A 24588-nucleotide genomic window follows, 5' to 3' on the forward strand; every position below is an offset into this window, starting at 1 on the left:
TTATTGAATGGCGGGGCAGGCTCGAGGGGCTAGATGGCCTACTCCTGCTCCTATTTCTTATGTTCTTATGAAAGGACAAGGGAGTGGGAATCACTAAATTGTACTTGCTGAGAGCCAGCACAGGTTTAATAGGCCAAATGGCCTCATTCTTTGCTTACACCAATCTATGATTCCAAGATGTGCCATCACCTTCTTGGAGCAATAAGCTAAAAAGTTGCATCTCGGTACTCTAATTTATTTAAGTCACCATCATTGAAGGGATAATTCATAATTATTGTTTCAGTCATGCCCCCCCTCCCCCGTACCCAGAGGTATAGCTCACCCCCCTGTAAAGCTCCCAGTCACCCCCCCCCCCCATGCCCCTATATCCTGGGGTACAGCTCCCACTCACCCCCTGTACCCTGGGGTATAGCTCCCACTCACCCCTCCCCCCCGTAAAGCTCGCAGTCACTATCTCCCCCACAGTAGCCTGGGGTACAACTCCCACTCATCCCCGGCCCCCCATACCCTGGGGTACAGTTCCCAGTCACCCCCACCCCCCAGTACCTGGGGTATAGCTACCACTCATCCCCCATACCCTGGGGTACAGCTCCCACTCACCCCCAGACCCCCATACCCTGGGGTACAACTCCCAATCACCCCCAACCCCCTCTCCTATACTCTGGGTTAGGTCCCTGAGCTCAAGAATCGCACCCAATTGCCACGTTTCAAATATAACTAAGACAGTGACCTTCAGCAGTCTGATCAGTGAGTCGCGGACAGAATATTCAGATAAAACCCTCTCGTCTTTTCCTGCTCGTCCTTCAAATAATCTGACATAGAATCATGATCATCAATCCACAGTTCTTTGTTGTACATTCTTCATCATTCATTATCCACTTTCATTATCTCACTACTCCCAATCCATCCACCATTCCTCCTCCACGATCACCCTCAACACCGATGCCCCACAAGGTTGTGTCCTCAGCCCTTTACTATACTCCTTATACACCCATAATTCCCCTCCAACTCAATTTTCAAGTTTGCTGATGACACCACCAAAATAGGACGGATCTCAAACAATGATGAGATGGAGTACAGAAAAGAGATAGAGAACCTGGTGAACTGGTGCGATGACAATAATCTCTCCCACAATGTCAGTAAAACGAAGGAGATAGTCATCTTCAGGAAGCGTAGTGGAGGACATGCCCCTGTCTACATCAACAGGGATGAAATGGAAATGGTTGAGAGCTTCAAGTTTCTAGGTGTCGAGATCACCAACAACCTATCCTGGTCCCTCCACACTGACGCTATTGTCAAGAAAGCCCACCAACTTAGGAGGCTAAGGAAATTTGGTATGTCCACTACAACTCTCACCAACTTTTACAGATGCAACACAGAAAGCATTCTTTCTGGTTATATCAAGAACCCACTCAGGTCAACCTATAACACAGACTTGCAAAATCTCACTAACTGTCCTGTCTGGAGACAATACACATCTCTTTAACCTGTGCTTAACCCTCTCTCACATTGTCTGTGCCTCTAAGACTTGATTATCTGTAAAGACTCGCATTCCAACCATTATCTTGTAAATTGAGTTTGTGTCTGTATATGTCCTGTTTGTGAACACAGCTCTTGACTCACCTGATGAAGGAGCCTGAAACTCCGAAAGCTAGTGCTGCCAAATAAGCCTGTTGGACTTTAACCTGATGTTGTGAGACTTCTTACTATATCACAGCTAGGTATGGCTCCTGCTCTGACCAAGACCACAAGAAACTACAAAAGGTTGTGAACTTAGCCCAGTCCATCATGCAAACCAGCCTCTCATCCACTGACTCTGTCTATACTTCCTGCTGCCTCGGAAAAGCAGCCAGCATAATCAAGGACCCCATGCACCTAATTCATATTCTCTTCCACCTCTTCTGTCGGGAAAACAATTCAAAAGTTTGAGATCACGTACCAACCGACTCAAGAACAGCTTCTTCCTGCTGCCATCAGACTTTTGAATGGATCTACTTTATATTAAGCTGATCTTTCTCTACACTCTAGCTATGATTGTGACACCACATTCTGCACCCTCTCCTTTCCTTCTCCCCTATGTACTCTATGAACAGTATGTTTTGTCTGTATAGCAAGAAACAATACTTCTCATTGTTTACCAATATGTGTGACAATAAATCAAATCAAATCCAGCCCTTAAATGCTCCCCTCCTGTAGTTCTGACTGGGTCGGGTCTGCTCTGTTCTCCTCCGGGGCTCTGACCCGGTCTGTGTTCCACTCCATGTCTCTGAAGTCTGCTCATTCCCAGAAATTAGTGAGTAGCCTCAGTTCTGGTTTTTACCAGTCAGCACATACACAGAGTAACTATACCATTCTCAATCAGAAACTTCAATATTCAAAATCATAAAAATTGATTTATGTTTGTCAATCAATTGCTTATTTTATGTAGTAGTTTACAATATTGAAGTCATTCATTTCATATCAAGAAACAATGACTTTCACAACTTCCAGATGCTTCACAATGTAGTCACTGTTGTGATGTAGGAAAAAGATACAGCACAGGGAGATCCCAGAAACAGTAATAGGTCAACAATCAGATAATCAGTTTTAGGATTCAAGTGCACAAGAGGACTGTAGAAGGGAATAAGCAAGGTTCGGGAAATGATTAGAAAAGATTAACAGGCAACATTAAAAGAAACATTAAAGTCTTTAACAGATAAAGAGAACTCAAAGAAAAGGTGGGGCTGACTGGAGACCAAAAGAGGAAATTGAATTGTTGAGGCAGGGATCATGTTTCAAATATTACATGTTTATATTGTAGAGGTGCTGCCAATGTATGAGAGGATGGAGAAATTATATCGGATGGGATTAAAATAAATATAGGAGATACTTAAATAGTTAACAGTGCTTAAAATAGAAAGTCTTTGCTTCTAAGTGGATATATCCTAGATCACTGAAGGAAGAGTGGAAATAAATCCAGCTCTGGCAGCAATCTCGCAATCTCAGTTAGATAGGGGAGTGGTGCCAGAGGACTGGGAGGTGGCAAATGCTATAACCCTCTTCAAAAACTGGGAGGATAAACTCAGCAGCCACAGCCAGTCAGTCCAATATCAGTGATGGAGAAACGTTTAGAGTCAATGGGCTAGAACAGGGGTCTCCAAACTTTACAGTACGGGGGCCAAAGAAAAAAACATAGTTTTATAAATGAATGAATAAAATTTAAATGAATGAATAAGTTTTATTTGGATCATCTTTGTAATCAGCACGATATGATTCAGAACAAAAGAGAAATGTGACAATTACAAAGAAACAATGCCGTGCTTACACTGAGAAATGATATATAATGAGTAAAATGTCAAACATTAGCAAATGCTCTGACAAAGTAATCAATTACTTAACTGCGGATGAGAAAAGCAGGCTATTCATTTTTTAATTAATTTTATTTACTGAAATTTTACAAATGTTTACTTGAAATGAGAATTTGCCCAATTTTGTGGTGCACAATAAGAAAAATAAACTCGCCCCAAGAAAGAACTTCAGTAAAACAAAGCAAAGAAATTCAAAATAAACTTGAACCATTAATAAAGGTCGAACAAAAATAAATTCAGTCTGCACCTTTCCACACAATTCTGGCAGTTGGAGTTTTCAATCGTAACCAACAAATCATGATGTTTTGCACAAGATTAATGGGAATGATGGAACTGCTTTTTTAATTTCAAAATATTGCTGAACTGAGGTTTCAAGCTTGAGGAGCCAATTATTAAAATGGACTTCAAATGCTCATCAGATAAATTTGCTCAATATTTGGACTTGACATACTTCATTTTTGAAAATGTTTGTTCACACAGGTACGTTGTACCAAAAACTGATACAAATCCACAAGCAAATCGTTTCAAATTTGGAAACTGCTCAGGCTGCAAAGATTTAGAAAATTGGATCAGATTTCCTTCTTTATACTTGTCTTTCAGCAGGTCATCTGATTGGAGATCAATAATTTCCATTTGAAACTGACTTGGGAGTGTTTCAACATTGCAGCCAAATGGATTTCGAAACAGCTTTATTTCATCTGTGTTTCCATCAAGATCAGAAAATCGTTCCTGAAATTGTTTTTGCAAGTCCTTAATGATTTCTGTTGCAAATGAAGAAGGAAATTCTTCATCACTTTCTTCATGAAATTTTTCACAACATGGAAACTGAACCAAGTTATGAACTTTCAGCTGTCCTTGAAATAGCATCAGTTTTGCCCTGAATGCCTTGACATGCGCGAATCAAATTTGTTTCACCTTGCAACTTCAGATTCAATTGATTATATGGCCTGTCACGTCTGCAAAAAATGCCAATTTCCAAAGCCAGTGTTTGATAAAAGTGGTTCAGGTCGATTCTTCTCTGTGAGAAAGGAATCAATTTCCTCTCTGAGCTGAAAGAACCGTGATAGAACCTTTCCACAACTAAGTCATCGAACTGCTGTATAATAAGGCAAGTCACCGAACTCAGAATCAGTTTCTTTCAGAAAATCACGAAACTGGCAATGATTAAGCCCGTGAGATCAGATGAAATTCACTGTTGAAACAACAGGTTTCAGAACGCAAGACATATCCACATATTTTCCACACAATGCTTGTTGATGGATAATGCAATGCAGAAACATGGGCTTTGAGAATCCACCAACCTCACAAGCTTTTGTGATTTGTCCAACCAAACCTTTCTTCACCCCAGACATGTTCTTTCCTCCATCAATTGTCACGCATTGCAGTTTATTCCACTCCAGGTTATATTCTAACACAGTTTTTTGCAATTCTTTGAAGATGTCTTCTCCAGTTACTGTGCTGTGCATGCTATGCACTGATGCTAATTCTTGTGTCACATTAAATTCACTGTCGATGTCACGGATGAATACTAGGTGTTGTGATGTGTCACACACATCAATCGATTCATCGAGAGAATACAACTGAAAATTTCTTGCTTTGTCTGCAATTTGATGAAATATATTGCTTCCTATATCCTCAATTCTACGAGCAACAGTATTTGGCGCAAGACTGATGATTTTGAACAGATTTGCTTTTTCTGGGCATAACTCTTCCACTGCTTCCATTATACACTCTTTGATGAGATCTCCATCGGTGAAATGCTTTCCTCTTTTAGCCAACACATAAGCTAGTTTGTAACTGGCCCTGGTTAAAGCTTCATTTTCAGTTATCTTCTGCGTAAAAAAAGCTTGTTGGGAAAGCAACCGGCGTTGCATTGATTCAAATTTTTCCGAACACTGTGTTCCTGTGAATTGGGAATAACTTGGTTCATGTTTGGTCTCATAGTGCCGACGTACATTGTACTCCTTCAAAACTGCAACAGTTTTGTTGCATATGACACACAAGGCTGTATCACCTGCTTGTACAAAGAAGTACTTTACACCCCATTCTTCATTAAACAGGCGGCACTCACTGTCCACTTTTCTTTTCTTTCCTTCCATAACAGAATTGGTCTGAATTGCCGCCATCATTGTCATTGTTCTCGCTCATTTCAGACAGATGGAGCTTACGGATTGGATAAAGCAGCTATCACTCAGTCAATGCAGAGCAGCAATTGGATAACAGATGTCTCAATTGCTGATTCGTTTAATGAACTGTCAGTCACAGGACGGCAGTTCCGATTGGACAATAGGCCAGTAAAGAGGGCGGGGATTCCCATGCGTCCATCAGACACCGCGCGGAGGGGCAGCAAATGTCCGGCCTGTGGCTTCTGTCCCCGCGTCTGGATCCTGAGTCAGTGGCAGGAGGCGGGAGTGTTTTCAGCAGCGGGAATCCCGTCCCACCCCACTGGCTGCAGGCCGGATGTATCCCTCTGCAGGCCGGATGTGGCCCGCGGGCCGTAGTTTGGAGACCCCTGGGCTAGAATTTCACAGAGTTAGAAAGACTCCGCAGAGCTTTGAAAGTGACTGTTTTATTAAAACTTTTCCACACATCAATATGAACATAGACTGCATTAGTTCTGTACAAAACCAATTGGGTCAATGGGTATGGAGGTATTCTAAGTGGGCATGGAAGGTCTGCGGAGTCATTGGCTATGGATAGAGGGGTATAGGGTGGTCATGGAGACGATGAAGGACCATTTGGGGTGGACGGAGAGTATTATGGGCCATCGAGGATGGGTGAAAGGGGCATGCGTAAGACCTTTTAAACTTACCTTTAAAAAGGCTCCCTCATCCAGACTATAGTTCAGGACACCTCTGAGGGACAGTGAATCACAAGTCCTTGGAAAGCTGCCCGAGTCCATGAAAATAGAGCGTATTAGGAGCTGTTTACCCTCACGATGTAACAGGACAGGCCAGCAATGCAGGCTGCCACTCATAAGCATCATAAAACTAAGCATAAAACCGAGGCACGGAGGGAAATATTCAGTCGATGACCACAATCTTCGTCAAAGAGGTAGGTTTTAAGGAGATTCTTAAAAAAGGAAAGCAAGGTAGAGAGGTTTAGGGAGAGAATTCCAGAGCTTAGGGCCTGGACAGCTGAAGGCACGGAAGCCAATAGTGGGGCAATTAAAATCAGGCCTGCTCAATAGACCAGAATTAGAGAGAGATATCTCAGAGGATTATGGGGCTGGAGGAAGTTGCAGAGATAAGGAGGGGTGAGGCCAGGGAAGAATTTGAAAAAAAAATGGTAATTTTAAAATCAAGATGTTTCTTGACCAGGTCCCAATGTAGGTCAGTGAGAACAGGGGTAGTCAGAAGGTCATCTTGGGGTCAAATATAACACTAAGATTGTAAACAGAAACAGAACAACAACACAAAACAGGAGCAAAAAGCCATAGGAACAGGGAGGGTGTCAATTCATCCCCGAGTCCCTTTGACAATTCAATGAGGCGGATTCTCCTCCAACTCTTTCCACCCACCTTGCTTCCCGATACCTTCATACCTAACAGAATCCACCAATCCCAGCTTAGAAATTTCCAACTGACCTTCAAACTTCAGCAGCTTTTTGGGGGAGAGGGTTTGAAAGTTCTGCTAAATTTTTAAAGTTTAAGTTTGATTATTAGTGTCACAAGTAGGCTTACATTAAAACTGCAATGAAGTTACTGTGAAAATCCCCTAGATACTCCGGCACCTGTTCGGGTACACTGAGGGAGAATTTAGCATGGCCAATGCACCTGACCAGCACGTCTTTCTGATTGTGGGAGGAAACCGAAGCACCTGGAGGAAACCCATGCAGACATGGGGAGAATGTACAGACTCCTCACAGACAGTGACCCAAGCCAGGAATCGAACCCGGGTCCCTGGCACTGTGAGGCAGCAGTGCTAACCACTGTGCCAGTGAAGAAATGCTTCCTGACACCAGCCCTGAACAGCCTGGCTCAAATGATAAGAATATACTTCCTTGTTATCAACGCCCCCATAGAACATAGAACAGTACAGCACAGAACAGACTCTATCTATCCCCTTCATCATTTTATAAACCTCTATTAAGTCTCCCCTCAACCTCCTCCGCTCAAGAGAGAAAAGCCCTAGCTCCCTCAACCTTTCCTCATAAGACCCAAGTTCAGTCACTAGGTATACATGGGGAGGTAGTAAATTGGATTAGACACTGGCTCAATGGAAGAAGCCAGAGAGTGGTTGTGGAGGATTGCTTCTCTGAGTGGAGGCCTGTGACTAGTGGTGTGCCGCAGGGATCAGCGTTGGGTCCACTGTTGTTTGTCATCTATATCAATGATCTGGATGATAATGTGGTAAATTGGATCAGCAAGTTTGCTGATGATACAAAGATTGGAGGTGTAGTGGACAGTGAGGAAGGTTTTCAAAGCTTGCAGAGGGATTTGGACCAACTAGAAAAATGGGCTGAAAAATGGCAAATGGAATTTAACGCAGACAAGTGTGAGATATTGCACATTGGAAGGACAAACCAAAGTAGAACGTGCAGGGTAAATGGTAGGACTCTGAAGAGTGCAGTTGAACAGAGGGATCTGGGAATACAGGTACAGAATTCCCTAAAAGTGATGTCACAGGTGGATAGGGTCGTAAAGAGTGCCTTTGGTACATTGGCTTTTATAAATCGGAGTATCGAGTATAAAAGTTGGAGTGTAATGGTAAGGTTATATAAGGCATTGGTGAGGCCGAATTTGGAGTATTGTGTACAGTTTTGGTCACCTAGTTACAGGAAGGATGTAAATAAGGTTGAAAGGGTGCAGAGAAGGTTCACAAGGATGTTGCTGGGACTTGAGAAGCTGAGTTACAGAGAGAGAGATTGAATAGGTTGGGTCTTTATTTCCTGGAGCGTAGAAGATTGAGGGGAGATTTGATAGAGGTGTATAAAATTTTGATGCGTCTCGATAGAGTGAATGCAAGCAGGCTTTTTCCACTGAGGCTCGGGGAGAAAAAGACTAGAGGGCATGGGTTAAGGGTGAAAGGAGAAAAGTTTAAAGGGAATATTAGGGGGGGCTTCTTCACGCAGAGAGTGGTGGGAGTGTGGAACGAGCTGCCGGATAAAGTGGTAAATGCTTTTAACATTTAAGAAAAACTTGGACGGGTGTGGAGGGACATGGTCCAAGTGCAGGTCAGTGGGACTAGGCATAAAATGGTTCGGCACAGACAAGAAGGGCCAAAAGGCCTGTTTCTGAGCTGTAATTTTCTATGGTTCTATGGTTCTATATCTCCCATCATGAACCCTATAGTTATGCCCCCTTGTAATAGCTCCATCCACCCAAGGAAATAATCTTTGAATGTTCACTCTATCTTTTAATAAACCTCTATTAAGTCTCCCCTCAACCTCCTCCGTTCCAGAGAGAAAAGCCCTAGCTCCCTCAACCTTTCCTCATAAGACCTACCCTCCAAACCAGGCAGCATCCTGGTAAATCTCCTTTGCACTCTTTCCAGCGCTTCCACATCCTTCTTATAGTGAGGTGACCAGAACTGCACACAATATATCTCCTATCAAAGAAAATACTTCCTTTTTACCCAATCAAATCCTTTGAACATCTCAAATAGATCACCTTTTAAATTGCTATCATCAAGGGAATATGTAGGTTAGTTTGTGCAAACCTGTCCTTTTAGCCGGTGCTGCACCCTGTCCAATGCCAATATATCCTTCCTGAGTATGGGGGTCAGAGCTGAATGCTGCACATCAGTTCCTTATATAACAGGAGCTTCACTCCCACCACTTTACAATCCAGCTCTGTTATAACAATCTATTACTCTTACCTGCCTACGAGCATACAGACAGAAAGATGGAGTGCGAGGTACAACAGAGTAAAATACTACTTACAAAGAGTCAGAATACTCATATTGTACACAGATACAGAAAAGACAGGTGTGTAAGAAGCATACAGGGAATGTCAAATAGAGACAGGGAGAGGGTGAAATTCAGACAGAGATGGTCAAAGGAGAAGGACAATTACAGAGCAATCTTTTGTAAATGTTTCCACCGAACAAAGACAGACCAGTGATAAAAAATATATGGAAGATGGGTCTGAAATTGCCTGTCTGTCTCATTTTCACCATCTCCCTGTCTCTATCTCTTTGACTGTCTCGCTCTGTATGTCTCTTACACCATTAACACAGCACAAATACATCAGGATTTATTTGGCTGCCTCATTATAACACATCCGCCAACTCCATCTCTTATCCCCAAAGTTAGAATGCGTCTTCGGTAAACATGGTTAGTGCTGTCCCTCAGAATACCTCAGGTCGGGGGGGGGGGGGCGAATGGGCGGTCACTTTTCGCTGCTATAAATGGAGAGCTCTCCATAAACAGGTTCACCCACCATGCAGAGCGTGCAAGAAACAATACTTTTCACTGTATACTAATACATGTGACAATAATAATCAAAGCAAATCAGTGAGGAGAACCACCACCTCGTGTATTTCAACAGCACGGCAGAAGGGAGCAGGAAGAGATGATAATGACAGATAGATCTAGAATTAGAGTTTGGGCCCATGTGAACAATTACTGCTCCAAAATCCTCCTTCATTTCACAAAATCGTTGGGATATTTCCTCTTTGTTTGCAATGTGCCCCTTGTTTCAGGAGAACAATGAGCTCAATGTTAACTTGTTTCTGTCTTGGGCTGGTTTTCAATATTTACACCATGGGGAATAACAACGGTGCCTCGGGTTAATCCACTGTGAATGTGTGGCTAAAGAGAAATCCCAGCCTAACACAACCTCAGTCCACTGACATTTAAAGAAGCAATCGCCGCAAATTATTAAAATATCCACCCCCTCCCCTCCCAATCTCCACGCCCGTCCATCTCTCTCTGTCTGAAGATGAAATGCATCACAGATGGAGGCAGCCAGCTCTCCCACATTGTTACTATGGCTCCTGAAACATCACAGCCATTCCGCTATCCTGCTTCTTAAATAAGAGGATTTTGTTTTAAAACGACGCTACATTCTGTTTTACTCACGCCAGTGCATGTTCCAGATGCTGCACTGCTGGCTGCCTGGCCGCTGCCAGTTGTTCCTGTCCCCAGGATGGTTGGAGCTGGTTAATTTCGTGTCCAGTGGCCCTGTCAGTTTCAGTTCGGTCCTGCGCACTACTGCAGTGTGAATATCAGCCAGTCCAACGTTTGTGGGGGCGGGTCTCTCTCTCTCTCCCACACACAGCATGAAACAGCTGCCTCCTTAATGATATCATAGCCGAGGAATTCGGGGAGTAACAATTGACAAATGGCAAAAAAAATTATTTAAACAGAAAGTGTGTGAAGTGTTGGCGACAGTAGGTATTATTATTGGGAGGTAACTCCCGTATCTGTGTGGGTTTCCAACGAGTGCTCACGTTCCCTCCCAAACTCCAACGATGTGTAGGTTTGGTGGTTGGCCATGAATTGCTCTTTAATATCCCAAGATGTGTAGGTTTGGTGGATTGACCATGGTAAAAATTGCCCACCAGTTTCTGTGCGCATGTCTCCTGTGATGGAACATGATCCAACAGCCAAACTGGTGCCAGATGTTGTGCTTGGCATTCCTTTGCACCTTACCAGCAAGGCCAAGAGGGGGGTTTCTGATGCTTGGGCAACTCGGAACCCCCTATATCCCACCCAGGCAAGGGCCATGGAGACTTCACTCCAGTGATTCATTGGCTCACAACCACTGTTTCTCAAGACAGAGAGGCCAAGGAATCCTGAGAAACCAGGAAAAGAGCTGGGATTAATAGAAATTCAGACTGCCATTCCTCCAGAAATTAAAGATTAGTTAACGGTGGGGGAATGGGCTGAGGAGGCTATTTATTCCATAGAATAGAATGCCTACAGTGCAGAAAGAAGCCAGCCAGCCCATTGAGCCTGCACCGACAACAATCCCACCCAAGCCCTATCCCCACATATTTACCCTGCTAATCCCCCTGACACTGAGGAGCAATTGAGCGTGGCCAATCCACCTACCCCGCACCTCTTTATTCCACCCAAAATTCATTGCTTTCTGATTGGATTGCGAGGGCAGTGATGGATGGAGGTGACCAATGGTAGGAGTGTGAAGGTGGGGTGATTAAATTTGGACGGTCATGTGATGACACCACCAGGAAAATGTCCAATCAGAATTGACAGAGACCACAAAATTTGCTTCCTTTTTCAGTGTTAATATCAAATTTCTTGACTCCAAAATGGATATCCATGGAGCACAGACACTGGTGAGATCTGCACCACACACTATTTTGATGGAGGCATTGGTGCAAAGGCAGGGACATCTGTTGGAATTGTGTGGCATCAGCAGATTGGGATTTGACACCAGCACTGCTACTTAGTAACTCAACATTTCAGCTAGCACCATTTCACAGCTGGACATGTGTTCAGTGTCCGGAATGACTTACTATCAGTGCTATGTAAAGAGATCATTGACTATTTTCAGGTTAGTTACTAATTGCTTTGTACTGGCTGCTGCTGTAATTATAGAGGTGTTTTATGCTTTCCAGAGTACTTTAAAGTAGCTAAGGTCCACAGGAGGGTTGTGTGGCATTTGCTGAGTGACTTTGGCCTGTCTTCGTGATTCTGCACAAACAGGTTGTTCCCAGACAAGGGTATGCTAGTCGGCATTCCTCTTGGAATACAGCATGATGTGGAGAATGAATAAAGATCACACAAAGCAGAAAACACTTCTAGAAGAGGAAGGAGGAGGAGGGAATAAAGGCTCTCAGCAGGAGCCCATATCACCAATGCTTGGTTTCGCTGAGAGCTTTGTGGCAGATTTAAATGGGGACAAGAGAAGTTCCCAAACAGACCAAGAAGGGGCGAAAGGAGACTTAGTTGAAGAACAACAGCTGAACATCCACCTGAAGGCAGTAGTGTTCCAGAGGACCCGGGGAAGGTTAGGGGAATAACCCTTCCTAAAACAAAAGAGGAAGAGAGAATTTACCTACATGCAGTCAGCACGGTGGCACAGTGGTTAGCCCAGTTCCTGCCTCATAACGCCAGGAACTGGGTTCGATTCCGGTCTTGGGTGACTGTCTGTTTGGAGTTTGCACTTTCTCCCCTTGTCTGCATGGGTTTCCTCCGGGTGCTCTGGTTTCTTCCCACAATCCAAAGATGTGCGGGTTAGGTGATTGGCCATTCTAAATTGCCCCTTAGCGTCCCAAGATGTAGGTTAGAGGGATTAGCCACGATAAGTGTGTGGGGCTATGAGGATAGGGCGGTGAAGAAGGCCTGGGTAAGATACTCTGTCAGAGACAAAAACAGAAAATGCTGGAAAATCTCAGCAAATCTGACAGAGTCGAAACAGTGGCTCTGTTCTCCATCCACAGATACTGTAAGAAGTCTCAACACCGGGTTAAAGTCCAACAGGTTTATTTGGTAGCACAAGCTTTCGGAGCACTGCCCCTTCATTAGGTGAGTCCACAGGGCTGTATTCTCACAAGCTTGCGGGAGAGGTCCGGCAACCTTAACAGCGATTCACCAAAACCTCTCACTGAACACAAGAAAGTGGAGACATTTATACAGCATGGCTCCCAGCACCAGTCACGACACAAACACTGGTCTGGTCATGAATTAAAGTCCAATTGACAGTCCTTGATCACGAAGTACGAAGCATCTGACCATAAATCAGAGTGTATCTGATTCTCAGGTCACGAAGCACCAGTCTCTGGCAGCTGTAGTCACGATGTAGTCTCTGGTTTCCTGCTCTTCCGTGGCTTCCCTTTGAGGTGACTGTGTGCGGTCAGCGGCCCCAGCGGGAGTCCTTCTGTCAAACATCATGGAATTGCTTTCCTTCCGCAAACCACACACAAGCTGGTAGAAAAGGTATTCTCTCAAACACACTCACATTTACATTTGACTATCTATTGTTGTAAGAATAAAAGTTAACTTGTATTAATGTCAGAAGCAGTATAAACAAGGGGATTAGCCATAATGAAGGGTTATGCTTGTGATACATTCTAAGTACAAAGTTCAACCTTTTAGGTACAAAATACATTAACCTTTAGGTACAAAATACATTGAGTACAAAAAACATTAACCCTTTCCCTTCTTCATTACCATACCCATCCCAGTCTGTCACCGGCATCTCCACATCATGATAACCAAGAACATCCTGGCTGTTATTAACAATCTGGGAGCTAACCATCAAGTAAATCTACCAACCACTTAGATAGGCAAGGGACAGATAAAAGGGGTTGCTGAAAAAAACTATCTGTCATGACTACCACCAGAAATAAAACAACTTCAGAACTCTGATAAAAGCAAATTACTGCAGATACTGGAATCTGAAGCAAAAACAGAAAATGCTGGAAAATCTCAGCAGGTCTGACAGCGTCTGTGGAGAGAGAATAGACATGATGTGGAGATGCCGGCGTTGGACTGGGGTAAACACAGTAAGAAGTTTAACAACACCAGGTTAAAGTCCAACAGGTTTATTTGGTAGCAAAAGCCACACAAGCTTTCGAGGCTCTGAGCCCCTTCTTCAGGTGAGTGGGAATTCTGTTCACAAACAGAACTTATAAAGACACAGACTCAATTTACATGAATAATGGTTGGAATGCGAATACTTACAACTAATCCAGTCTTTAAGAAACAAAACAATGGGAGTGGAGAGAGCATCAAGACAGGCTAAAAAGATGTGTATTGTCTCCAGACAAGACAGCCAGTGAAACTCTGCAGGTCCACGCAACTGTGGGAGTTACAAATAGTGTGACATAAACCCAATATCCCGGTTGAGGCCGTCCTTGTGTGTGCGGAACTTGGCTATCAGTTTCTGCTCAGCGACTCTGCGCTGTCGTGTGTCGCGAAGGCCGCCTTGGAGAACGCTTACCCGAATATCAGAGGCCGAATGCCCGTGACCGCTGAAGTGCTCCCCAACAGGAAGAGAACAGTCTTGCCTGGTGATTGTCGAGCGGTGTTCATTCATCCGTTGTCGCAGCGTCTGCATAGTTTCCCCAATGTACCATGCCTCGGGACATCCTTTCTTGCAGCGTATCAGGTAGACAACGTTGGCCGAGTTGCAAGAGTATGTACCGTGTACCTGGTGGATGGTGTTCTCACGTGAGATGATGGCATCTGTGTCGATGATCCGGCACGTCTTGCAGAGGTTGCTGTGGCAGGGTTGTGTGGTGTCTTGGTCACTGTTCTCCTGAAGGCTGGGTAGTTTGCTGCGGACAATGGTCTGTTTGAGGTTGTGCGGTTGTTTGAAGGCAAGAAGTGGGGGGGTGGGGATGGCCTTGGCGAGATGTTCGTCTTCATCAATGACATGTTGAAGGCTCCGGAGGAGATGCCGTAGCTTCTCCGCTCCGGGGAAGTACTGGACAACGAAGGGTACTCTGTCCACTGTGTCCCGTGTTTGTCTTCTGAGGAGGTCGGTGCGGTTTTTCGCTGTGGCGCGTTGGAACTGTTGATCAATGAGTCTAGTGCCATATCCTGTTCTTATGAGGGCATCTTTCAGCGTCTGGAGGTGTCTGTTGTGATCCTCCTCATCCGAGCAGATCCTGTGTATTCGGATGGCTTGTCCGTAGGGGATGGCTTCTTTAACCTGTTTAGGGTGGAAGCTGGAGAAGTGGAGCATCGTGAGGTTATCCGTGGGCTTGCGGTACAGTGAGGTGCTGAGGTGACCGTCCTTAATGGAGATGCGCGTGTCCAAGAATGCAACCGATTCCGGAGAGTAGTCTATGGTGAGCCTGATGGTGGGATGGAACTTGTTGATGTCATCATAGAGTTGTTTCAGTGATTGTTCACCATGAGTCCAAAGGAAGAAAATGTCATCGATGTATCTAGTGTATAGCATCGGTTGAAGGTCCCGTGCGGTGAAGAAGTCTTGTTCGAACCTGTGCATGAAGATGTTGGCATATTGAGGTGCAAATTTGGTCCCCATGGCTGTTCCGTGTGTCTGGATGAAGAACTGGTTGTTGAAGGTGAAGATATTGTGGTCCAGGATGAAGCGGATGAGATGTAAAATTGCATCTGGAAACTGGCAGTTGTTGGCGCTGAGCACTGAGGCCGTTGCAGCAATGCCATCGTCATGGGGGATGCTGGTGTAGAGTGCTGAGACATCCATTGTGACGAGGAGCGCTCCTGGTTCAACTGCTCCATGTGTGCCGCGTTTCTGTAGGAAGTCCGTCGTGTCGCGACAAAAGCTGGGGGTTCTTTGTACAATGGGTTTCAGGATGCCCTCGACATAGCCGGAGAGGTTCTCGCACAGGGTCCCATTGCCCGATACGATGGGACGGCCGGGTGTGTTTGCCTTGTGTATCTTCGGGAGGCAGTAGAGATCTCCAATGCGGGGAGTACGTGGGATGAGAGCACGGAGGGTGTTCTGAAGGTCCGGATCAAAGGTCTTGATCAGAGTGTTGATCAGAATGAACCGGAACAGCCGACAGAGAGATCCGCAGTGCATCCGAAGAGGAAAGAGTCGAATTGGACTCCTCCGGAAGGCCGCTGCCCTCGACTTGACATGTATGCCCAAGCCGTCAGGAGGTGCGTCAACACCAAATTCATCAGCCGCACTCACAAGACAGCCCCGAACATCACCCAAGCACAACGTAACGCCATCCACGCTCTCAAGACCAACCGCAACATTGTCATCAAACCAGCAGACAAAGGAGGGGCCATCGTCATACTGAACAGAACGGATTACTGCAAAGAAGTGTACCGACAACTCAACAACGAGGAACACTACAGACAGTTACCTGCAGATCCGACCAAAGAACACACCCGTCAACTCAACACTCTGATCAAGACCTTTGATCCGGACCTTCAGAACACCCTCCGTGCTCTCATCCCACGTACTCCCTGCGTTGGAGATCTCTACTGCCTCCCGAAGATACACAAGGCAAACACACCCGGCCGTCCCATCGTATCGGGCAATGGGACCCTGTGCGAGAACCTCTCCGGCTATGTCGAGGGCATCCTGAAACCCATTGTACAAAGAACCCCCAGCTTTTGTCGCGACACGACGGACTTCCTACAGAAACTCGGCACACATGGAGCAGTTGAACCAGGAGCGCTCCTCGTCACAATGGATGTCTCAGCACTCTGCACCAGCATCCCCCATGACGATGGCATTGCTGCAACGGCCTCAGTGCTCAGCGCCAACAACTGCCAGTTTCCAGATGCAATTTTACATCTCATCCGCTTCATCCTGGACCACAATATCTTCACCTTCAACAACCAGTTCTTCATCCAGACACACGGAACAGCCATGGGGACCAAATTTGCACCTCAATATGCCAACATCTTCATGCACAGGTTCGAACAAGACTTCTTCACCGCACGGGACCTTCAACCGATGCTATACACTAGATACATCGATGACATTTTCTTCCTTTGGACTCATGGTGAACAATCACTGAAACAACTCTATGATGACATCAGCAAGTTCCATCCCACCATCAGGCTCACCATAGACTACTCTCCGGAATCGGTTGCATTCTTGGACACGCGCATCTCCATTAAGGACGGTCACCTCAGCACCTCACTGTACCGCAAGCCCACGGATAACCTCACGATGCTCCACTTCTCCAGCTTCCACCCTAAACAGGTTAAAGAAGCCATCCCCTACGGACAAGCCCTCCGTATACACAGGATCTGCTCGGATGAGGAGGATCGCAACAGACACCTCCAGACGCTGAAAGATGCCCTCATAAGAACAGGATATGGCACTAGACTCATTGATCAACAGTTCCAACGCGCCACAGCGAAAAACCGCACCGACCTCCTCAGAAGACAAACACGGGACACAGTGGACAGAGTACCCTTCGTTGTCCAGTACTTCCCCGGAGCGGAGAAGCTACGGCATCTCCTCCGGAGCCTTCAACATGTCATTGATGAAGACGAACATCTCGCCAAGGCCATCCCCACCCCCCCACTTCTTGCCTTCAAACAACCGCACAACCTCAAACAGACCATTGTCCGCAGCAAACTACCCAGCCTTCAGGAGAACAGTGACCAAGACACCACACAACCCTGCCACAGCAACCTCTGCAAGACGTGCCGGATCATCGACACAGATGCCATCATCTCACGTGAGAACACCATCCACCAGGTACACGGTACATACTCTTGCAACTCGGCCAACGTTGTCTACCTGATACGCTGCAAGAAAGGATGTCCCGAGGCATGGTACATTGGGGAAACTATGCAGACGCTGCGACAACGGATGAATGAACACCGCTCGACAATCACCAGGCAAGACTGTTCTCTTCCTGTTGGGGAGCACTTCAGCGGTCACGGGCATTCGGCCTCTGATATTCGGGTAAGCGTTCTCCAAGGCGGCCTTCGCGACACACGACAGCGCAGAGTCGCTGAGCAGAAACTGATAGCCAAGTTCCGCACACACAAGGACGGCCTCAACCGGGATATTGGGTTTATGTCACACTATTTGTAACTCCCACAGTTGCGTGGACCTGCAGAGTTTCACTGGCTGTCTTGTCTGGAGACAATACACATCTTTTTAGCCTGTCTTGATGCTCTCTCCACTCCCATTGTTTTGTTTCTTAAAGACTGGATTAGTTGTAAGTATTCGCATTCCAACCATTATTCATGTAAATTGAGTCTGTGTCTTTATAAGTTCTGTTTGTGAACAGAATTCCCACTCACCTGAAGAAGGGGCTCAGAGCCTCGAAAGCTTGTGTGGCTTTTGCTACCAAATAAACCTGTTGGACTTTAACCTGGTGTTGTTAAACTTCTTACTGAGAGAGAATAGAGCTAATGCTTTGAGTCTGGATGACTCTTTGTCAGAGCTGAAGTCAACTGGAAATAGGGTGGGATTGATACTATTGTGAGGAGGTTCTGATAACAGCCTAATCTTACAATGAATGCAACAAACCAACTAGAAAAAGAAGCAATGTATGAGCAAGGCCTAACACAGTGTCAGGGGAAGGCAGTGGCATAGTGGTGTTGTCATTAGACTAGTAATCCAGAGAGCAATGGTAATGCTTTGGGAACACGGGTTTGAATCCCATCACGGCAGATGGTGAAATTTGAATTCAATAAAAATCTGGAATTAAAAGTCTTATGATGGCCATTGTCAGTTGTCGTAAAAACCCATCTAATTCATTAATGTCCCAGAGAAATCTGCTGTCCTTACCTGGTCTGGCCTACGTGTGACTCCAGATCTACAGCAATATGGTTGACTCTTAGATGCCGTCTGAAATGGTCGAGCAAGCTACTCAGTTCTTTCAAACCACTAAAAAATCAAAAGGAATAAAACTGGATGGACCACCCAGTGTCGACCTAGGAACTGGAAACGACAACGGCAAACCCAGCCCTGCCAACCCTGATTGGTCCTCCTTACCAACATCTGGGGGTTTTGGAAAGTTGTGTCACAGACTAAGGGGAAAATCTTCCATTCTTGTTTGCGGTTGTAATTTTTCGGTGCCGCTGAAATTTAATTGGCTGAACGCCATAATTTTTGTTCTCGCTCCCACCACGGTCAAGACTATAGAATTCCGCCCTGTGTCCCAGATACCAGCATCACCATTCCTGGGTATGTCCTGTCCCACTGGCAGGACAGACCCAGCAGAGGTGGTGGCACAGTGGTATACAGTCAGGAGGGAATTGCCCTGTGAATCCTCCACATCGACTCTGGACCCCATGAAGTCTCATGGTACTAGGTCAAATATGGCAAAGAAATGTCCTGCTGATTGCCACGTACTGTTGCCCCCTCAGCTGATGAATCAGTTTTTCTCCATGTTGGACACCACTTGGAGGAAGCATTGAGGGTGGCAAGGGCACAGAATGTACTCTGGGTGGAGACTTCAATGTCCATCACCAAGAGTGGCTTGGTGACACCACCACAGACCAAGCTCGTCGAGTCCTAAAAGACATAGTTGCTAGACTGGGCATTACCAAAAATCTGGGTCCCAGCTCCTCCACCCATGTGAAGCCACTTCAGAGTGTCAGGCACTGTTTTGAATGCGTTCCCTTCACCATTCTGTTTCTGTCTTTATATTCTGATAAACAGTCATTGACCTGAATTGTTAAAACTGTGTTTCTCATCACAGATGTTCCCTGACCCACTGAGTATTTCCAGCATTTTCTGTTTATATTTTATGCTCCTGCGTTAAAGCATTTAAGGACAAATTATCTATTTCTTAAAATGAATGGAGGGTAACACTTGTCTGGTATCTACAAAGAGCTTATATATCTTCCTGATACCATCTGAACTCATGATCCTGCCCATCAATTTCAGAGCAGTAACTTTACCTTCAAATGCCAGTTACTGGACTTGAACAAAATTAATAGTCACCTGGGCAAATGTGTGGTAATTACTAAAATCTAGCATGGATTTGTTAAGGGCAAATCATATTTAACTCACTTGCTGGAGTTTTTTTGTTGTTGAGGTAACAGAGAGAGTTAATGCGGCCAATGCTGTGGATGCAGTGTACATGGACTTCCAGAAGGCAGAGCCACACAACAGACTTGTGAGCAAAGTTATAGCTCATTGAATAAAAGGGGAAGTAGAAATGCAGATAGGAAATTGGCCAAATGTGAGGAAACAGAAAGTAGTGGTTAATTATTTAGACTTTACTAAACATACATTTCAACAAATAAAAATGACCTCATAAAACATTTAAAAGTTGATTGTTAACGCAGTTCTCAGAATGTAAAGAAAATCCTTAAGTCTCAAAGAGGGAGAGATTTAAAAATAATTTATACAACCAAAATATAAAAATATAAAAAATAGATTGTCATTTAGTAGTACAGAACTTGAGTATCGCTGAGAAAAAGACATGTCGAAGCTTTTCATCTTGCACTCATCAGGACATTTGCAAGAATATCAAATGTAAAGGGAACAACAATTTATATTTGATGAGGACAGAATGTTGATTGGTTGGCAAGTGGACTCTGATTGATAGAAGCTTTGCCATGGAGAATGCACCAGTTAATTAATGACTGACAGTTAACTGCCAAGCTTTGTTTAAATTCAAACCAGACTCTGAATGGTCAAGGTATGCACCAAAGTCTAACTCATTAATATCTATCAGGAAAGGCAAGAGTCCAAACACCAATCCCTGGAGAACTCCAGTACAAACCTTCCTTTAGTACAAAAACACCCATTAACCACTACTTTCTGTTTCCTCTCATTTGGCCAATTTCCTATCTGCATTTCTACTTCCCCTTTTATTCAATGAGCTATAACTTTGCTCACAAGTCTGTTGTGTGGCTCTGCCTTCTGGAAGTCCATGTACACTGCATCCACAGCATTGGCCGCATTAACTCTCTCTGTTACCTCAACAACAAAAAAACTCCAGCAAGTGAGTTAAATATGATTTGCCCTTAACAAATCCATGCTAGATTTTAGTAATTACCACACATTTGCCCAGGTGACTATTAATTTTGTTCAGAATTATTATTTCTAGAAGCTTCCCCACTACTGAGTTTAAACTGTCTGGCCTTTTGTGATGGGCTTACATTTACACCCGTTTTTGAACAAAGGTGTAACATCTGCAATTCTCCAGTGCTCTGGCACTACCTTGGCATCTGAAGAGGTTTGGAAAATTATGGCCAGTGCCTCTGCAATTTTCATTCTCAATTCCCTCAGTATCCTTGGATAGATCTCATCTGGTCCCTCTGCTATTTCATTTCTAATGACTTTGTATAAATATGTAATAGAGCCTGTGTTATCTCTTCCTTTGTTTCTTTTAGTGTGTGTGGATATAATCCTTCTAGACCCCCTCACTATGTGATCAACTATCTCTACTTTTCTGTCTTAAATGTCTATATGGTTTTTATGTCTCCTTCAATATAATGTCCTGTAGGTATCCCTGCTAAATTCTGAGTAATTTATTCAACATTTCACCATGGGCGGCATGGTGGCACAGTGGTTAGCACTGCTGCTTCACCGTATCAAGTACCCAGTTTTGATTCTGGCCTTGGGCGACTGTCTATGTGGAGTCTGCACGTTCTCCCCATGTCTGTGTGGATTTCCTCCAGGTGCTCCAGTTTCCTCCCACACTCCAAAGATGTTAGGTTAGGTGGATTGGCCATGCTAAATTCCCCCTTAGTGGCCCAAGACATATATAGATTATGGGGATTAGTGGGTTATGGGGTTAGGGCCTAGGTAAGAGCGGGTGTAGACTTGATGGGCCGAATGGCCTCCTTCTATACTGTCGGGATTCTATGATTCTTCCATTTTGCTGTCACTTCTCTGAGAGTTTATCATACATCCCTCATTAGTGTGCTGGCTTTTTTGTCCAACATTACTGGAAACTAGCCCACAATTGAACCCTTTAATTATCGCACTCTAAGTGCAAAGTCATACAGGACTGACAGGATTTGGTTTGTCACTTTGCTTTAGTTTTGTACAGACTTCAGCAGATAGAGTAAATTTGAGCTGTGGTCTGCTTGTGACAGTTTCCCATCAGGCGGTTGGGGTTAAACTTACCCCCTGGTCTTTTTAAATCTCAATAAAACAGCAAACCCATCAGACTTTATCACTAACTTGTGAAAAGGTCACGACAGGAGCAAAAATAATTCAATAAATTATATAAGAATACACCAAGTACCTTTCATAGTTACGTTCCCTAAATCCAGTTAGAAATCTTCCAGAGTTTTTTGAGAAAGATTCTTTACCCTGTATACTGGAGCACCATAGTGCTCTCTCTCACTGTCACAGTGTTGAGCTGGCTCTGGGCAAAGACTTCACCTGGAACATTTAACTATGCCAGGGGGAGCTCTGACTATATCACTATCAATGAAGGATATCTGGACAAACTTTCTGTTAAATTGAAATCATCTTTTAGCCTTGGCTTAATGGATAGTCATCTCTCCCTGAGTCACAGAGTCATAGAGGTTTACAGCATGGAAACAGGCCCTTCAGCCCAACCTGTCCATGCCGCCCCTTTTATATTTAACCACTAAGCTAGTCCCAATTACAGTAAGAAGTCTCACAACACCAGGTTAAAGTCCAACAGGTTTATTTGGCAGCACGAGCTTTCGGAGCTCTGCTCCTTCATCAGGTGAGTGGGAGTTGAGTTCACAAACAGGGCATATAGAACATAGAACATTACAGTGCAGTACAGGCCCTTCGGCCCTCGATGTTGCGCCGATCAGTGGAACCAATCTAAAGCCCCTCTAATCTACACTATTCCAATATCATCCATATGTTTATCCAATAACCATTTGAATGCTCTTAATGTTGACGAGTCCACTACTGTTGCAGGCAGGGCATTCCACACCCTTACTACTCTCTGAGTAAAGAACCTACCTCTAACATCTGTCCTATATCTCTCACCCCTCAATTTAAAGCTATGTCCCCTCATGCTAGCCAACACCATCCGAGGAAAAAGGCTCTCACTATCCACCCTATCTAATCCTCTGATCATCTTGTATGCCTCTATTAAGTCACCTCTTAACCTTCTTCTCTCAAACGAAAACAACCTCAAGCCCCTCAGCCTTTCCTCATACGATTTTCCCACCATACCAGGCAACGTCCTGGTAAATCTCCTCTGCACCCTTTCCAACACTTCCACATCTTTCCTATAACGCAATACTCCAAATGCGGCCGCACCAGAGTTTTGTACAGTTGCAGCATGACCTCCTGGCTCCGAAACTCAATCCCTCTACCAATAAAACCTAACACACCGTACGCCTTCTTAACAACCCTATCAGCCTGGGTGCCAACTTTCAGGGATCTATGCACATGGACACCCAGATCCCTCTGTTCATCCACACTACCAAGTATCTTACCATTAGCCCAGTACTCTGTATCCTGTTACTCCTTCCAAAGTGAATCACCTCACACTTTTCTGCATTAAACTCCATTTGCCACCTCTCAGCCCAGCTCTGCAGCTTATCTATGTCCCTCTGTAACCTGCCACTTCCCTCCGCACTGTCTACAACTCCACCGACTTTAGTGTCATCCGCAAATTTACTAATCCATCCTTCCACGCCCTCATCCAAGTCATTAACAAAAATGACAAACAGCAGTGGCCCCAAAACAGATCCTTGCAGTACACCACTAGTAACTGAACTCCAGGATGAATATTTCCCATCAAACACGACCCTATGTTTTCTTACAGCTAGCCAATTCCTGATCCAAACCACTAAATCACCCTCAATCCCATGTGTCCTTATTTTCTGCAAAAGCTTACCATGGGGAACCTTATCAAATGCTTTGCTGAAATTCATATACACCACATCAACCGCTTTACCCTCATCCACCTCTTTGGTCACCTTCTCAAAGAACTCAATAAGGTTTGTGAGGCACGACCTACCCTTCACAAAAGCGTGCTGACTATCCCTAATCAAATTATTCCTTTCTAGGTGATTATAAATCCTATCTCTTATAATCCTTTCCAATACTTTGCCCACAACAGAAATAAGGCTCACCGGTCTATAATTACCAGGGTTGTCCCTACTCCCCTTCTTGAACAAGGGGACAACATTTGCTATCCTCCAGTCTTCTGGCACTGTTCCTGTAGACAATGACGACACAAAGATCAAAGCCAAAGGCTCTGCAATCTCCTCTCTAGCCTCCCAGAGAATCCTAGGATAAATCCCATCCGGCCCAGGGGACTTATCTATTTTTACCCTTTCCAGAATTGCTAACACCTCCTCCTTATGAACATCAATCCCATCCAGTCCAACAGCCTGCATCTCAGTACTCCCCTCGACAACACTGTCCCTCTCCAGTGTGAATACCGACGAAAAATATTCATTTAGTGCCTCTCCTATCTCTTCAGACTCCACGCACAACTTCCCACTACTGTCCTTGACTCAAGGACAGTAGACACAAACTCAATTACAAGATAATGATTAGAATGCGAGTCTTAACAGGTAACCAAGTCTTTACAGGAACAGACAAAGCGAGTGGAGAGAAGGTTAAGTACAGTTTAAAGAAGTGTGAATTGTCTCAAGCCAGGACAGTTAGTGAGATTTTGCAAGCCCAGGCAAGTCATGGGGGTTACAGATAGTATGACATGATCCCCAAAGCCCGGTTGAGGTCATCCTTATGTGTGCAGAACTTGGCTATCAGTTTCTGTTAGCAATTCTGGAAAGAGTAAAAGTCTTCCCCAACAGGAAGGGAACACTCCTGCCTGGTGATTGTCGAGCAGTGTCCATTCATCCGTTGTCATAGCGTCTGCATGGTCTCCCCAATGTACCATGCATCGAGACATCCTTTCCTGCAATATATCAGGTAGACAATGTTGGCTGAGTCACAAGATTATGTACCGTGTACCTGGTGGATGGTGTTCTCAAGTGAGAT

The sequence above is a fragment of the Mustelus asterias genome, chromosome 12 (assembly GCF_964213995.1).
Source record: "Mustelus asterias chromosome 12, sMusAst1.hap1.1, whole genome shotgun sequence".
In the NCBI taxonomy this organism is placed as follows: domain Eukaryota; kingdom Metazoa; phylum Chordata; class Chondrichthyes; order Carcharhiniformes; family Triakidae; genus Mustelus; species Mustelus asterias.